This window comes from Cricetulus griseus, chromosome 4 (genome assembly GCF_003668045.3).
Source record: "Cricetulus griseus strain 17A/GY chromosome 4, alternate assembly CriGri-PICRH-1.0, whole genome shotgun sequence".
NCBI lineage: Eukaryota > Metazoa > Chordata > Mammalia > Rodentia > Cricetidae > Cricetulus > Cricetulus griseus.
In genome coordinates this window covers 196,491,254-196,503,293 of record NC_048597.1, presented here as the reverse complement: position 1 = coordinate 196,503,293, position 12,040 = coordinate 196,491,254, and the positions used below count along the sequence as shown (strand labels likewise).

At 41.7% G+C, this 12,040-nt stretch overlaps 1 protein-coding gene across 4 annotated transcripts in view; it reads left to right on the top strand.

Annotated features, from left to right (window-relative positions):
* The window catches only part of Ube3d (ubiquitin protein ligase E3D), a 131,220-nt gene that overhangs the window by 78,053 nt on the left and 41,127 nt on the right, over positions 1-12,040 (top strand). For 2 of the 4 annotated variants that reach the window (XR_004769708.1, XR_003484509.2), the window contains one exon: positions 960-1,082. The exons of the other annotated variants lie outside the window; for them this stretch is intronic. The gene's annotated coding sequence lies outside the window, so the exon portion shown is untranslated. The remainder of the gene's footprint in view (positions 1-959; positions 1,083-12,040) is intronic. 4 annotated transcript variants of the gene reach the window in all.

Sequence of the window (12,040 nt, the reverse complement as noted above, 5' to 3'; positions counted from 1 at the left end):
TACCAGGAGCATTCTGGGAATGGCTCTTTTCAGTGGGCCTACGCACCACAGAAAGCATCAGAGGAAACAGAGAAGGCCTCTGGCAGCATTGGAGAGAAATGTTCTCCGTTTCATCTATGTAACACCTACTTAGCCATTTCTGATAAATGAGAGAAGAGCCACCAATTCTGCCTGTATTTGAGATGGGTTTTAATTGGATATTCACTTTCCCACACATCCTCTCTAAGCTGTTTTAGCAAGAGCTGTAAACTAGAATGACACTAGTTATGACTTACCTTCCAGTTCTCTTCTTTCCCAGGCCGAGGTAGTGACTGTGAGCAGAGCTGACTTTTCTCTCTTCAGTATGGAAGTGTCACAACTCTAGCTTCTCCTCTGCTCTGTGACAGCACTTTGATCTCCCCGGTGTGATTATCTCCAAACAGAATAAAGAATGCCTTAAGGATCACTGCACTTTAGTTATTGTGGAGACCCCAAGAAGAGGATGGGCATAGCCACTCCCTACTTAGAATTCTCCCATGGCTTCCTGTTGATAAAAGGGAACACAAGCCATACCAAGCTATTTCTGCTTGTTTTCCCTGCTTTTAGGAGAGTACTGTGCCAGTCTTTTAGCATGGCTAGTTCTCTCTGGCTTTCCCTGGTCTCAGCTCATGTGTTCCCTCCCACAAGATGTTAACCTGACTCCCTCCCTGTGTTTCCTTCTCCTCATCACCGTAATCTTTTTTAACTCCTCTGCCCTGTGAAATGATTGCATTCATTTTACTTCTTCCTCTACTAAAATGTGTGCTGAGTGAGGGCGGGGGCGTTATGGTTTGAATCTAAAACAGCCCCAGATGTTCGTGTCTTTAACATTGAGTCTCTGGTTTGAGATGCTGTTTTGGAGCCTTTTAGGAAGAGCTGGCTTAGCCAAAGTGGGTCACTGGGGGCAAGACTTTGAAGGCTATGCCTGCCCTTGGTTGTAGTTTGCATTCTCTACTTCCAATCTGCTGAGGTGTGAACAGCTTGCTACTACACCCTTCTGCTGACATGAGCCCAACCATGCCTTCTCTACTGTGATGGACTGAGCCTTCTCACGGTGAGCCAAGGTAAATCTTTCCTTATGGTTGTCATTTCTATCTGGTATTTTGTCACAGTGATGAGGAGAGTAATTAATACAAAGGGAATTCGTGTTTTGTTCAGTTTTGTATCAGCAAAACATAGAGCCCGGATGTACAAAGCAGTGAAAAGGCACTGGATGGAAGGATGGATGCACAAGTCAGCATGGGCATGGAATATTCTAGAAATCAAGAAGACTGGGCTAGAGGGAAGTAGAGCATGAGTTGTATATATCCAGGGCAGAAACGGCATTCTATTCTCTTCTTGCTTGGAACTGGATTCAGCGTTAGATTCAGATTTGAGGTTTGTCAACCAGGCAGAGTACCGATGGACATCTGCACTGAAATTGCAGCCTGGGGCTTTGTATAAATGAGGAAAACATGAAGAGTTCAGTCCATAGAAGGAGCTGGTTAGGGGCTAGTTGTAGTGGGGCCACACCTTTAATTCCAAGCACTCAGGAGGCAGAAGCAGGTAGATCTCTGTGAGTTTGATGGTAGCTAGAGCTACATAGTGAGACATAGTGTCTTTAACAACAACAACAACAAAGGTGCTGGTAAGAAGTGGGCATGATAGCCAATTTCGGGAACCGGAAACTGAGACAGGGGGCTTTCAGAGGACTCTTGGGGAATAGGTACATGCCCACATTCTGCTGCCATCATTGCTGCTAGTGATTCCACATGTTCAGAGCTCAGAGGTGAGGCAGCATGAGCCATGTCGTGTCCATGCTGATAGGTAGTGCTGACTCCTAGCCTGAAGACCCACGTGTGCTTCAGGGTAACCTGGCTAGTTGAAACCTGAGATTTCCAGATTCCAGAAGGAAGAACTTTAACAGGAACCAGCACCGGGCAAGAATTGATGGTTTCCATGTGTGCATTTTTTGTTTAGAATCCTAGCCTATGACAGCTGGCAGAACTAGTTATTCAAATAATCTTATTTTAGCAGATAGGGAAACACGCCCAGAAAAGGTAGGTAATAGTGAGACTAAAATGGTGTTCCTTGGTACATACCAAGACCAATCAGAGGCTCAGAAGGTTCCTGGGGAATTCTGAAATCCCACTTTTCAACTGCTCCCATTTTTGTCTTAGTTGGGTTTCATATGCCTTAAACACTGTGTATCATAGTCATTGCTTGGCAAAAGTTTGGATAAAAGATTGAGCCATCTCACCAAACTCTGCCTTCTTCCAGACTTAATGTCTTGGCTCCTCTGAGAATGCTCAAGAGGGTTCTTCTTTGGAGCCCATGCTTGGTTGGGAGATATAGTCTTGACCTTTGATCTGAGGTAGCCATCTTTATTCTTTCCTATACCCAATTCCCTCTCTATGCAGCTGCTCTTGACCATGCATATTGTGTGGAAGGAGTTTCCAGGGGTCATGAGATCTCATAACTGAAGCTTCCCCAAGCGGATTGTTGCCTTTTGTAATTTAGAATGTTTTCACAAACATTAGCCTATGAGAAAACCTTTACAACAACTCTTACTTTAAAGTCATATGTGGGTAAATAAATATATAAAACTATTGACATTCAGAGCTAGAATTGAACCTAGACCTTAAGATTCTGTCTATTTTTTATTCCATCTTATGATAGTTGCATCAGGAAAAAAAATTGCCAAACAGCCCTAGATGTTGTACATGTAATATTTACTATCTGGCAACAAGTTCTTTTTTCTTGGTATCCTACTGAGACTCACAACCTGTAACACCAGAGCAGGATGAGGGACACCGCAAGTATTCTGAGTCCTAGTGAATGTTTTCCCATGTCAAATTTGTTTCATGTGTATGCTGTGTAGTTTACTAATATGGGGAAAACATGTAGTCATGAAGAAACAAAAGGCCGTTTCTCTCATCCCTGGATGATCAAGGTTGGTCAAGATTATTTTCTTACCTCAGTGAAGATGATGCTGTTAAATCATTTTGAGATGAGATCAGACATGTCCATGTATGACCATTCACCATTGAAACATTTTGAATTTAAGACACACACACCCCAAAGCTATTACAGAGCAGGTGACTTTAGATCTTGTTTTATGTGAGTGTGAATTTTAAAGTTAAGAATCTACTGACATTTAAATTCCATCATTTTCATAATGGAAAAACCACATTTTTCAACATAGTTACTCAGAAATTAATCATTTTACAATAATCCTCATACCCAGCTACCTTTTTTGCCCCCTATTAATATTTATACATCTAAAATTGTTTTCGTTTGCCTGTGTTGCTGTCAAAAGCAATAGCTTGATTGTGAGCATTGAAGTTTAAGCTTAAGAACTGAAACAATAAATAAAAACAAGTACCCTAGAGCTATGTAGGCAGAAGCCTTGGGGATTTTGCAGATAAACAACAGCAGTGGGCTAAAGAGAAAGTGAAGTTTTAATCTCTACACCTCTTTTTCTGTCTTCTTTCAGACATTGTACTCCACAAATAACCTCATTTATCTGTTACTTGCCTTGCTCAATTGTGGGTATATTCTAGCCATTGTTATTGTATATTGTGAGTGTGTGAATATCTGTGGGTGTTGGTGGGGGTGGTTCTGTGTATGACCTGTGCACGCATGTGCATATGGAAGCCAAGGAAGTCCGTTGGTTGTCCTGTCTGTCTTATTCCCTTGAGACAGGGCCCCTCACTGAACCTGGAGTTAGGCTGGCAAGCCCCAGGCATCCTGTGGGGTGGTTGCTTCACCATAGCACTGGGATTCTAGGCATATGAATGTCCAGATCTAGTCAGCAGTTGCCTAGCACACTTAAGTCTACCTGGTCTTCATGGTATGGTGGGAAGTGGAGGCCTGATAATGAAATGGGATGGGTTCCAAGCACTTTTGTTCCTTAGGGGCATTCACTGTGTGTCTTGACAGCTGTCCCTATGACATGGGAATGGGGAAAACTAGGGGGAAAATGGGCAGTGACATGATGGCAGATAGCATTGTTTCTGGAATGTTAGCAATTTTGGGAAGCTTACTTAGCATTCAGGTTTCTGAGTGGAAGCTGGGAGATGGACTCAGTAACAGGAGTAGACTGGGCTAGTCATCTGTACTCCAGCTAGTATCCAGCATGTTTTGATACAGGTTTCTCAAAACCAAATTACAAGGAAACACATGATGCTAGAATACACCCTGCTTAAGTAGGAAATGAGAGCGGAGTAGATTCATTATGTTGACAAACACCTTGTCACTAGGTCATACAGCTTAATTATTTTCCTGCTCCTTATTAACCTGCACATGGCATAGTCTTCTGACTGTGGAATCTTTGTCTTGAAGTTTGTAGTTTGCACTCAGGATTTGTCTTTAACACTTTCTTCTTTCATTCCAAAGTTTGTTGTAGGATGTGGGCGCTCGTTATTCTAACCCTCCTTTCTGTTCGCTGCTGTGGCCACCCAGCAGACCCACCCACCTTCTTGCTTCTGGGCTTACCTGCTCCCTCGGACCTGTGCAGCCTGTGCCCTCTTCTCTCCTCACAGCAAAGTGGAGGTGACAGACGGGCACTTGCACCGATGGAGGACTCTCAAGGTCTGGTTGTGGTTCTGCCACCCACTGACTTGTGGCAGTGTTCCAATCAGGTGACCTCTGTGGGTCCCTGTTCCATGGTCTGTGAAGAGAAGAGGTTGGGGTAAATTCTATTTTAAAGTTCCTTTTAAAAGTAGAGGCGCATGGAGCCATTTGGTCTGTCCTCAACTGTTTCTGAGCAGTTCACCCCGGCTGCATACTGTGACTCTCCTCTTTATAAAGGGCCTAGGTCTTATTTCTACTAAATATCTTGAAAGTGTTTAAAGAAAGGTATAGGTAAAACAAGAGCGCATAGTTGTTTTGCGTGTGCACTTGTGTGCAGGGTTCCAGCACATACTTCCAAAGAACAGAACTGGTGCCATAAGTCCCATTCCCCAGATGATGAGGTCAGGATACTGTCCCCTTGATTCTTCCAGGCTGTGAGACCCAGAGCACACAGTGAAATAGAAGCAGCGAAGAACCCTTTTCAAATGGATGGCCTATCACACAGCAAAAGTGGGGGACCCCTTGAGCTCTCCCCTTTTCATGTCTGTTTTCTCGTAGGCTTCATCCATATTAGGTTTCATGCTTTTCATTTGACTCTAGATCCTGGACCACACTAAAAACATACATGACTTATGAATCTCCTAGAAGTCTTTGTGTTTGTACTTTATTTATTTCTAAGTGTTTGTTACTCTAAAGGAATTTTCTTCATGTGAGTCTTTTCCCCTGGTTGGAGCTACTAACCAGAGGCGGTACTCTGCCCCTACACTTGGGCTGGCCATGCTCACCAAGGGCTTCTGGGGATAGGCCTTACTTCCAAGGACAGGATGCTGAAGAGATATTGCTTCCTTTAGAAACTACACAACCTCAACATTGAACTGACTGACTGAGCTCAATTTGCTCATGGAAGGAGCTGCTATAATGTTCTCGGGAGCTCTTCTGGCTAGAGGGGGAAACAGCCTGGGAAGGACGCCAGCCTTGAAGGGAATGATTGATGGGAAGGTGAACCTGTTCTAAGCCTCAACTGAGAACCTCCCGTGAGCCCTCCTGGTGATGACTAATTGCTTCAGCAAAGCCAGCAGATTTAGAAAATGCTCTGAGGACTGAGGCTGTAAGGTTTGAGTTATCGTGTTGTCCTCTTGTCCCTCGCTCCTACAGACATCATCCTGGCACAGTAGGGGAAGCACTAGTGAGGAGATGGGAGTTGTCCTGGGTTGTGGTCTTGATGGTGTCACTGGCTTGTCTGTGTCCCCTTGCTCTTGTTCTTCTAGCTCAAAACCCCACTGTTTCTGAATTCCAGGTGTTATATCCATGAACCAGTTGTGACTTCTATAGGCTTTGCCATCACCTAGAGATCAACACTGTGTTCCTTTGGAGGTTAGATGTCTGGAGTGACTGTCACAAAGGAGTGACGCTGTGTGGGCAGCAGGGAAGTTATCTCTGTAGCATCATCCAGGGGCTTCATGCCGTTAGCACAGTAGTTAGTTTTCCACAGTTCAAGCCAGTGTGACAGATCTGTGGGATACAAGGGGATGTCACTACAGTCAGAAGCTGTGATCACAGAGTATAGATTAAACTACTGCTGAGAATGATATTTCAGAAGCTGGGACCTCTTTTTATCACCCTGGAGCTAAAAGCATTCTTATTAAAAAATTACATTTGTCCAGTCCTAGTGTTTGTGGCTTTTTGCTGATTATAAGTGACTCCATTTCTTTCTCATTTGACAAATTTGAAAGTCATTTGTGAATGCAGTAAACACTTGAGATACTGTCTTTTTGAAGCATCAGCTGCTTCTTATTGAATTCCTAAATACAGTCATGATTGTAGCAAAAATTAGAACATAGAAAACAGAAGACATGACTATTGAGATTATCACAACGTAATGATTAGCAAGATAGTTGAAGTTTTGTCTACCACCGTTGGGAAGTATGTGGTTTGGGTTATTAAATTTTCTTCTTAAACATTGATTGGAAAAGTTTTTTTTTCTTTTATTTAAAAACTATGCTGAATGGAAGCAATAGCTTGCAGCTTATTTTTTTATTTTTTTTATTAGTTCAAATTAGGAACAAGCTTGTTTCACATGTCAATCCCTTCTTCCTCTCCCTCGCCCTCTCCCTCTCTCTCCCCTCACCCTCACCCCTCCTACCCAACCCAACCTACCCCCCATCTCAAAGTCCCTTCTTACACCAGGGAAAAATACTAATCCACTACCAGGGGCCCCCTAGAGTGCGGAGGCCTCCTCATTGACATCCATGTTCAGGGGTCTGGATCAGTCCTGGACTGGCCTCCCAGACAGCATCTGGGGTCCATATTCTCCCCCTTGTTCAGGCCAACTGTTTCTGTGGGTTTCATCAGCCTGGTACCAACCCCTTCGATCTTCATTCCTCCTTCTCTGAAACTAAGTTCCAGAGTTCAGTTCAGTGTATATCTGTGGATGTCTGCCTCTGTTTCCATCAGCCACTGGATGAGGGCTCTAGGATGGCATAAAAAAGTAGTCATCAATCTCATTTTAGGGGAAGGGCATTTAGGTTATCCTCTCCACCATTGCCTGGATTGTCAGTTCATGTCATCCTTGTAGGTCTCTGGAAATCTCCCTAGTGCCAGATCTCTCCTGGGACCTATAATGGCTCCCTCTAATATGGTGTCTCTCATCCTGCTCTCTTAGGAACTTTTCTAGCAAAGATGGAATTGCTCAGCATCTTTACATACTTCACCAGGACAAGACCTTACAGTTTTTCAGTTACCCAATAGGCACAGTCTGTATTCTTACTCTACAGCCCCACAGCCCCCCATTCCTACCATCCTTTGATATTGGCTTTTTCTCTTTGAGGTGCACTCTTGTTAATCTTAAATATTTTGCTATAGACCTCATATATACCAGTCATCTGGCATCCTGGTTTTGTGTTTTGTTTCAGTTTTATTTGCATTCCATATTGTTCACTTACTGACAGTCTGTAGATGATAAACTATTGAACTTTGTAGGTCTATAAATGTCTTCTTCATCTTGTTCAGCTCTGAATGATGGTTAACTGGGATGCAAATCCCGTACCCTCTTCAGTGAGAAGATATATCACGAGTTGCCTTCTGCCATCTAATTTTGTTGATAAGATAGCTGCTCTACAACTACTTGCTGTTCTGCTGATGACAAATGATCTCTATTCCTGCTGGCCCTTAGGATGTCATCTGCTGCTTGGTGTACTATAGTTTTAGTGATGTCTACATGTAGGTTTATCCTGAGTTCTCTAAAACTTAGTTCTCTGAAGACTATAGTCCTTGAATCAGTTCTGAAAAAGTGTCAGTGATTGTATCTCCCCATGATCAGATTGCTTTGTGCATCCCATTACCATATAGTAGAGTCTTTTCAATTTATTCTTCTTGTTTATTTTTTTTTTTTGTGTGTGTGTGTGTGTGTGGTTTATAATTTACATGCACACAGTTACATCTGTTGATTACTTCCTCGGTACTAGATAATACAGTTTATTCATTGATTTTCAACCCCACTATTAAGTGTTGTCTTCCCAACATACTATACTTTAATGACCTTTCTGAGGACATTAAATAGATTTGCTTTAAAATACTTCTAATTTCCTCTGTTTTTTTATAACTCTTTGCCTACTTAATTAGCCTTCTGCTTGATTTGGGAGCCAATTTAGGATTGAATTTCTCCACGTGTTTTGGATTCTTAGTTTGAAAATTCACTTCATTTTGTTTGCTCCCCCACAATCTAGTTCCCTCCATCAGCATCACCCAGGTTTACAGCTAGTTTGTAACCCATGTTGCTGTCCGTTCTTCCACCACAAAATCCATAACGGTGCATGTCTGTGGTGATGCTGGGGTTCCTGTAGATCATTCATTGAGTTACCAGGCATATTGGCAAGAAGCTTGATTCTGTGTCTTTCCAGGTCTCTGGATATAGAAGTCCCATACAAGTCATAATCCCCAGGAACTGTTGGCAGCACTTTCTGGCCCTCTTGTAAGAGCATCAGACAGTTTTGGGCCTGTCATTTTTACATGTCCCAGAGTCTATCCTTGACATAGCCTGATGGGGGAGGTCCTTCTGTGTATATGTTTGTCTTATTGGTTGACAAAGAAAGCACTGTTGGCCAATAGGGAAGCAAGTTAGGCGGGACTAGGAGAGAAGGAGGATTCTGGGAAATGTAGGAAAGGAGAGTTGCCATGTGATCCTGGATAGAGAGGACGCATGCAGCTGGCATCCTCTATAAGATCAGTCTTTATAAAATATATAGATTAATGGTTATGGTTGATACTTAAGACAGAGCTAGCAAATAAGAAATCCTAGTCATTGGCCAGCAACATTGTAACTAATATAAGACTCTGTGTGTTATTTGGGAGCCCTAACGCGGTGGTGGAACTCAGGCAGCTGGCGGAAAGAGTTATTGTTACAACAGCCCCATAGGCAGGCCCATGTCTTCATCTCTGTCATACTCCACCACCCACATACTGTCTAGTCCATGGCAATACTTAGCATGTTAAATGTGACTGTGACTTGGAATTCCCTCCTGTTCCATTTCATCTTTCATCACCTTTTATTTGAACTATTCAAGGCTGTAACTTTAGTGTCATCTTTGTGTCTCTATGACTCAACCTTGACTTTCATATATATGTAACAACCACCCTCCAGGTCTGATGAGGACTTAGCGAATAATAAAGGCAACATGTAGCCACGGCAGAGGTTAATGCAGTCAGTACCACACTTTACCATGATTCTGTCTTCACAGTATATGCATCCAAGATGCTAGGTGGGTGGTAGAGAAATGAGGTGCTGTGACTTGTGATGGAAGTAAACCTTCCAAGAACTTTAGCTACCCAGAAATTATTGTCAGTGGGTCCAGTCACAAATTTCAGTGCTCTCTAGAAGTACGTGGGTTGTGGCTGTATTTTTATTGATCTTTAGAGCATTCTCCCCATTTGTCAGTTACTTTGTTTTTCTTTCACCTAGCGATGCCACAGAAAACCTAACTTTCTGCTTTGCACACATCAGTACTACGTCAAATCTACCTAAATCAAGCTCACGCTGGTACAAAGGTACAAAGGCTTTTACTGAGCTGTATCCATTGGTGGTCGGGTGGCCATCACTGTTGTGCACACTGCTAAAGGCCTAGACCGGTAGTTCTCAAGGGGCGCGGGGTGGGGGGAGCAGGGGACAGGGGAGTGTGTCACATGATATCAGATATCCTGCATACATTATGATTCATGATAGTAACAAAATTACAGTTATGAAGTAGCAACCATAATTTTATGGTTGGGGGGTCACCACAGCTTGAGGAACTATATTAAAGGGTTGCAGTGTCAGACTGTACTATGAGGTACTGCTTTTATCAGTGCGGTAAACCATTATGTGTCCTTCAACTCACAAACAAAACAGAACAAAAACTCAGCTTCCTTGGGTGGCAAGAACCAAAGCACTTCAACTAAATTTGAAGGTGACATACAATGAAATCATGTGATCACACTGTCAGTGACAGTTACCTGGACCCCTTCCTTGCTTCTTTAACTGGCTGGGTTTTCAATTTTATTTTTTGAATGAACATTCATATTTCTCTCCCTCTACTTCCTTTGTGACACCCCCGAGTCTAAAAGCGCTACCTGTACACTGGTAGGTGGCAGCTGTGTAGGCCGCAATCAGCCTCCCCACCTGAAATCAACAAAAGCTAACAACTGAAAAGCCTGCATTGAACTGCGCCTCAGCACTTAATGTCAAAACTACAAAAACCTGTGGGTCTATAGGAAAAAAATCGCAGCATTAGGAAGGTTGAAAATCACTGGTTTAAAAGGATAGGCATCATTCACGGGGGCAGTCTTCCAAAACCTTAACTTCCCTTGAAACTACCCGACGTGATAGTGTAATGGGGGATACTTTTTATACATTTTTTAAACCCACAGTATGTACAGTATTAGGAGTCAATGTTGATAGAAAATGTGGACTTTGGGTAATGACCTGTGTCAACGATGACCCACTAATTGTAATTAACATACTTCTCTGGTGGAATGTGCCATAATGGGAAAGATTATAGATGTGGAGGTACAAGAGCTACATAGGAAAAGAAAGCAGCCAAGAAGAAGGGAGGAAAGAAGGGAGAGAGGGAAAGTGTATGGATGAATGTAAAGTTAACCATCAGAACAAAAGAAGAAACTGTTCTCAAAACCAGTATGCACATCTCCTGTGGAAAGCAACATAGGGAATATTTGTAAATTTATGGTAAAAAAATATCATACGTTGGTGATTAAACATAGCAAGCATGCTAATAAATGTGAAAGAGTTTAATTTACCCACTAAAAGATTTATAATTCTGTTTGCAATGTGAAATACGTTTTATATGCTCTGTGAGAGTGGTCTGACAACGATTCAGTTATACTGACGTCAGTAAGGGACCAGCCTGCCATGTGAAACACAGAGAAGCCATAGCCATCCTGATATAAAATAATTCAACATTAATTCATGCATTAAACACAACAGAGAAAGAAGCATCTTTTAATGCTAAAGGTCACAGTTTACCAACAAACAGAAACCTCAGAAATTAGATGCTGAGAATTTTACAAGTTCTCTTATTGAACAGCTGGGCAAAAGGTGACATATAAATCGAAGTAGAGAGTTGTCTGGGTGTTTTAAATGGTGACAGTGGGTATTTTGTAAAAAGGCTTTTTTTTTTTAATTTAGCTTGTTTTCAGTTTTCATCCATGTTATCAATGTTTCATTCCTTTATTGCTTGAATAAATATTCTCTTGTATGTACCTCATTTTAGTTATACAGTCATTGCTTGATGGACATGTGTTTGTTCTGCACTGAACAGTGCTGCAAGGAAAATCATGTAGTCCTGTAAGGCAAAAAATTGGCTCCATATGTGACAGACTACATGAACAGTTCCAAATGGGTTAAGAATGAAAACTGGTACTGGAAAAGCCAAAATTTAAATACTCTATTGTTTCCTACATAATATTGTGCTCATATTAATTTCCTGATTTTGCTAGTTGTCTTGCAAGATGTTAGTATTTAGGGTGTTAATAATTAGTAAAGGGGAGGAAGGAGCATGTGGACACATACCACTACTTTCCCAACTCTCGTCTAAGTCTAGCATTATTTCAGAATCAAGGTTTTTTATTTTATTTATTTATTTTATTATATTTGTGTTAGGCCATATTAACAAGAAAACCCTAGGCTTTGAATTACCCAGTTTCAGGAACTAAAATAAATAAGTAAATGAATAAATAAACCCTTACAGGTCATACAGTTTCAAGTATTTTAATAACACAAAAACAGAATAAGACAGCATCCTTTTATTATTTTTGATGACTATCTTTTTCTACTGGGACCATATGTCAAATAATGCAAAATTGTGATTTAATGAGGTATTTGTAATCACATGTAAAGAAAGTTTGTACATGAGTTAGTTATATGAGCCTTTGTTGTAACTGTGTTTCCGTAAGGTAATCAAATTCATGTTACATCACC